This window comes from Gracilinanus agilis, chromosome 3 (genome assembly GCF_016433145.1).
Source record: "Gracilinanus agilis isolate LMUSP501 chromosome 3, AgileGrace, whole genome shotgun sequence".
In the NCBI taxonomy this organism is placed as follows: domain Eukaryota; kingdom Metazoa; phylum Chordata; class Mammalia; order Didelphimorphia; family Didelphidae; genus Gracilinanus; species Gracilinanus agilis.
The window spans coordinates 107,933,340-107,939,631 of NC_058132.1; positions in this window are offsets into that span (position 1 = coordinate 107,933,340).

Genomic DNA, 6,292 nt, shown 5'->3' on the forward strand with positions numbered 1-6,292 from the left:
CCTTAAGACACTTACTAGCTGTGTGATCATTAGCAAGTCACTTATCTGCTGACCTCAGTTTCCTCATATGTAAAGTGGTATAATAGCAGCCCCTACCTTTCAACACTGTTGTGGGCATCAAATGAAATAATGCTTATAAAGTATCCAACACAAATTTGTCAATTTACAAAGTACCTGAGCTAAATGATAATTTCATCTAGACTTTTGAGACATCCTAGATTTCACAGAATCAGAGCGGCTTTTCCAATCTGTAAGAGAACAAAAATCTAACCAATAAGTATCCAACCAGTGGCTATCTGGGTTTTTGGTGAAGCTCTCCAGAATGGGGTCCCTGCTGCTTTCCACACAGCCTCTTCCCTCCAGGTCAGCTCCCAGGAGGAAGTATTTCCTTTCCCAGTTTGCTTTCCTGTCCCCATTCCCACTTGCGCCCCTCTTGGCGCCTTCATGGGTTATGGGGAACAAGGCCCCTCTCTTCTAAGTGTGTGGCCCTTCAAAGATTCCAAAACAAGTCCTAGTCCCCTTCTTGTCTTCAGGCTTAGCATCCTTGGCTGCTTGGGCTGGCCTTCATGTGGCACCATCTTGCTGTGATCCATCCTGGTGGTCTTCCCCTGGATCCCCTCCATTTCTCTTATCAGTGTGGTTCCTAAAATGTGGTACCCAGCACTAAATAGTATCTTTAATAGAGACATTAATGCTCTACCAGGTGGGCAGTTGTCATCATTGCTAGCATTTATATGGTTCTTCAAGGTTTGCAAAGTGCTCTATGTATGTGGCATTTTATCCTGATAACCCTGGGAAACTAGGTACTAATATGATCCCTCTTTATAGATGAGGAAATTGAGGCAAAGGTCACATAGCTGAAGGTAAATTTGAACTCAAGTCTTCCCTAGGCTGCTCAGTGGATAGAGTGAAGACCCGCATTCAAATTCAGCCTCAGTTGTAAATAAACTCTTCAACCCGATGCTGACTTGGGTCTGATTTAATTACGGAATCAACCTAAATTGTTGATTCCTGGCGGCCACATATTTTTAATATATATCTATAAATACCTAAATTTTCCTTCTTACACTTATTAGCTGTGTGATCCTGGGCAAGTCACTTAATCCTGTTTGCCTCATTTCAAATCTGTAAAACGAGCTGGAGAAAGAAAAAAATGGCAAACCACCTCAGTATCTTTGCTAAGAAAACCTCAAATGGGATCATGAAGAGTTAAACATGACAAACAGAGCAGTAACTTCCCAACTCCAGGTTCTGTACTCTGCCTTCTAGCTGCCTTTTTATTTTTAATTTATTTTTATTCTTTAAATTAAAAAAAAAATCCTTACCTTCCATCTTAGAGTCAATACTGTGTATTGGCTCCAAGGCAGAAGAGTGGTAAGGGCTAGGCAGTGGGGGTTAAGTGACTTGCCCAGGGTCACACAACTAGGAAGAGGCCAGATTTGAACCTCCTGTCTCTAGGCCTGGCTCTCAATCCACTGAGCCACCCAGCTGCCACCTCTAGCTGCCTTTTGACCTGAGAATCCAAACAATTAGGCTTTACACAGGAGTTGGTATCTGAAAGAAAATGTAGTATAGCATGTTTATCCATATACTCTTGCAGTTTTTTAAAAATAAAAATAAAGTGCTTTATTAAAATAGCTATATTACCAACAAAGTTCAGCTACAAGCAATAGAAAGAGAAATTCCACTTAAAATAAGTGCAGACAATATGAAATACCTGGGAATCTCCTTGCCAAAACAAACACAGGAATTATATGAACACAATTACGAAACTTTTTTTTTTAAATTTTTTTTATTGATTAATTAAGAAAAATTTTCCATGGTTACATGATTCATGTTCTTTCCCTCCCCTTCTCCCACCCCCTCCCATAGCCCATGTGCAATTTCACTGGGTTTTACATGTATCATACAAAAAATTTTTCATATAGATCTAAAGTCAGATCTAAACAATTGGAAAAATATTAATTGCTCATGGGTAGGCCAAGCTAATAGAATAAAAATGACAATTCTATCTAAATAAATGTACTTATTCAGTGCCATACCAATCAAATTACCAAATGGTCATTGTATAGAACTAGAAAAAATAATTACAAAATTCATCTGGAAGAACAAAAGGTCAAGAATATCAAAGGATATTGTGAAGGAAGGGAGTACGTAAGAGTACCAGATCTCAAATTGTACTATAGAGCAGTAATCATCAAAACAGTTTGGTACTGGCTAAGTAATAGAATGGTAGAATGATGGAATAGATTAGGTACATAATATACAGGGGTAAATGACCTCAGTGTTTGATAAACCCCAAACCCCCAGCTTTTGGAACAAAAACTCACTATCAAAAACTGCTGGGAAAACTGGAAAACAATATGGCAGAAACTAGGTATAGACCAGCGTTGGTGAAGTATTGGCATGCGTGCCCAGCTGGTACTCAAGGAGCTGCTCTGTTCCCCCTCTTCCTAGTGCCTAAGGACATTTTTTGCATGCCTGCTCCTCTGTCTAGACACCCAAAGTGAGTACTTCCTCCCTCTGCTCTCATGGGTAATGCAGAGGGTTCACAAACCACTTGAATTTGCCCTCTTGACAAAAACGTTAGCCAACACTGGTGTAGACAAATATTTTACACTCTACACCAAGATAAGGTCAAAATGAGTATATGATTTAGAGGTAGTGAGACCATAAGTAAATTAGGGGACACAGAATAGTTTATCTATCAGAGGTATTGGGAAGGGAAGAATTTATGATCAAACAAGAATAGAGAGTATTATAAGATATAAAATGAATATTTTTGATTATATTAAATTAAAAAGCTTTTGTATAAACAAAACCAATATAATCAAGATTAGAAGGGAAACAACAAACTGGGGGAAAATTTTTTTTAAACCCTTACCTTCCATCTTAGAATCAATACTGTCAATCACTACTTCACTCCATTCCATAGCATCTCCTTGTGAGCACACTCCTTCTTCCAGAATACCATTTCTACACAAGGCAGAAGAGTGGTAAGGCTGAGGCAATGGGGGTTAAGTGACTTGCCCAAGGTCACACAGCTAGGATGTGTCTGAGGTAAGATTTGAACCTAGGACCTCCTGTCTCTGGGCCAACTCTTGGGTAAAATCTCACACCTATCAGACTGGCCAGTTATAGATGGACTGTGAAGTGTTAGTGTTTTCCAAACAAATACCATTTATGCCACAATTATCCTAAAACTTGCCTATGCAGTTATAGATGGGCTGTGATGTATTAGTGTCTCCTAAACGTACTGTTTATGACACAGATTCTTAACCTGTTTTGTATCATGGACTCCTGTATAAATGGAATTAGCTCTACCCCATTCATAGTTAAACTCTAGCCACCAGAGATAATGTCATCCCCACCTCCCTTAGTGGGGAGGGGAGATGAGTTACCCACACGTGACAATAAGTAACAAATCAAGAACAAGGGACTGCCCTTTGGGCAGTCCAAAACAGTGTTGAGGCTGCCATTTGTCCACTTGAATTAGAGGTGGACCTCCAGAAAGTGGTGAAAGCTGCTGTCTTTCAAATATGATGGTAACTTCCTGTTGGGGCAGTTCGTGCTTTGAACTTGGTGCTGAAGGATCTCTGCTGAGACCTCAGGTGGCTTCCCTTCTGAATTGTCATGTGGGTAAGTTAGGTTGACTTCCTTTTGCCTACCTTGGGGTTTCTAGAGTCTCTACCTCAAGGAGGCTTCTTTGCCTCTCTAATTGCTAAGGCCTTGTGTCTAGTGGCGTAGTTTAATTAATCTCTTAACTCTCACCTGGTCCGGACCTCTGCTGGTCCCGACCAGAGCTTTTCTCTCTCTCTTTCCCTACCTTCAACCTTCCTAATTGTAAATAAAGTTCCATAAAAGCCATCCTGACTTGCATCTATTTTAATTTTGGAATCAATCTAGATTTGATTGATTCCTGGCAACCACACCATATATATATATATAATTTGCCCTCTTATATTCCTTTGGTAGGAAGTTTGGCAAAGACTATGGGTTCCTCAAAATCATTTTTAACTGTATGAAACAAAATACATAGGATTACAAAAGAAACCAATTATACTGAGTTATTATCACATTAAAAAAGAATACCTTCATAGACCTCAAAAACCTTAGATTTGAGCAGATGGAAGAGCTATAAGCAGAAACCTGGATTTTGTGAGTCCTTTGTTGTTATTTAGTTGTTCTCAGGGCATAACAGGGTGTTCAGGGAAGGCTGACAACTTGAGTGAAGACTTACCAAGCCCTTTTCAGGGCTGCTTTCTGCCTTTGGTGTTCACCTGCCACCCAGCTCTTACCTGTGGCTCCAAGAAGCTGTAGCCTGAGCAGTGGTCCGACTCTGGTAAAACCATCTTGGCAGATGCTGAGCCAGGTTGAGAGTACCCGACAAGCCTCCATCCTGTGGGTTAGTTATGGGGATGCCTTTCTCAAGCACGTGAGGACTTCCCCTGGGGGATGAGAACAATCTGTTTCAATGGCCAAGAAGGCAATAGAAGTAGGTGCTGTGAAGTGCTTAGAGTTTGATTAGGTGACAAAGGCACCCAAGTCATCCACTTCATGCTGAACCATCAAAATTATCTTGACTTTATCTTGTCACTGAACTTTGATGACTCTGGAAAAGAAAGTGAGGCCAAAGACTGGGCAACTCTGCCTCACTTAAATCTAATTTATGCACGAATTAAAAGACATCATCCATGATATTGTATGATGAACAACCATGAATGACTTAGCTCTTCTCAGCAAAACAATGAATCAAGACAATCCCAAAGGACTCATGATAAAAAATGCCATAGGGCTGCAGAGAAAGAGCTGATGGAGTCTGAATCCAGACCAAAGCAAACTATATTTCACTTTCTTTCTTCTTTTTTTTGTTCAAGTTTTCTTTCACAAAAGGACTAATATGGAAAATTTTTTTACAAGATGGCACCTGTAAAATCTACATCAGGTTGCTTACTATCTCAGTGAGAGGGGAGGGAAGGGAAGGAGGGAGAGAATTAGGGACTCAAAATTAAGGGGGGAGAAAAAGACTTGGCTCTAGGATCTATCCAGAGCACAAAGGCTCTCTTTCCCAAACCATTTGCACAAGAAAGTTGTTGCCTAGTGGGTTGTGATTTCCATACTTGTTCCTGGACAATGAGAATGTGGGAAGGCAAAATGTCCTGGATGTGGTGGCCCTGCTTATTGAAATTAAGAATAGTGGAATAAAATGAATTGGTTTCTTGATCAGGAGAAAACAGTGGGTGCTTTACTCACCTGTAGAGGGCAGCTGGGTAACTTTGTATTGGAGAAATAGTATATTTCATTATCTTTCTGAGCAGATGCTAATGCCATAGAGCCTATTACAATCTGTATTTTCCCTCTAAAGTTTGGTCAACTGGGGCCATTTATTAGTTTCTCACTGATCGAAGGCTTCTAGTTGGTGCAATGGATAGAACACTGGGCCTGAAGTTAGGAAGAGCTAAGTTTAAATCTAATCTCAGACACTTATTAGCTATGTGACTTTGGGCAAGTCACTTAATGTATGTTTGTCTCAGTTTCCTCAACTGTAAAATGGGGAAAAGAATAGCATGTACCTTTCTGAGTTGTTATAAGGTTCAAAGAGATAATATTTGTAAAGCACTTAGCACAGTGCCTGGCACATAGTAGGTCCTGTATAAAATGCTAGCTGTTATGGTTATTATTATTATTATGTCACTTCTCTTCTTGGCCCAGATTTCTCACGATCCAACTTTGCCTCTGGGAATGGATACAGTAGAAACTTTTTTCTTTCTTTTCCTACTTGCTAGAAAAAAAGGCCTATATTCCTTTAATTTTTTAGGGGTTTTTAGGTTTCTTTCTGCTTAATGAGTCCACTGATAAGATAGAGGGGGAACACACAGGGGATCAGAATAAAGAAACAGGAAAGTTTACAAGTTTTAAAGGATCTCATCCATTCATATTAGTCCTACACACAAATGTTTAGGAAAATAGATTTTAATGTTTTAATGTTCACCTTTTTATGCTTCTCTGAAGAATCTCTGGTTTCAGATCTTGTCTTTGGGGGGACTCATCCCCATTCTCTTTGGGCTAAAAGCTGGATTAGGCCCTTTGTAGCAGAGATTCTACTGAGCAAGTGTCACAGCCTCTTTGAACCTATATTCCTGCCTCAGTTGTAGTTGTGGGGACTTGGGGCTAGACTTGGGGCAATTTTCCTTCTTCTGGGGCCACCTCAGCGAGCTGTCCCCTGGGATTCAGGTTTGTGCTTGGTCTCTCTGGCTGCGGAACTCATGGGGTCCTGTCTTTATTCTTTGGC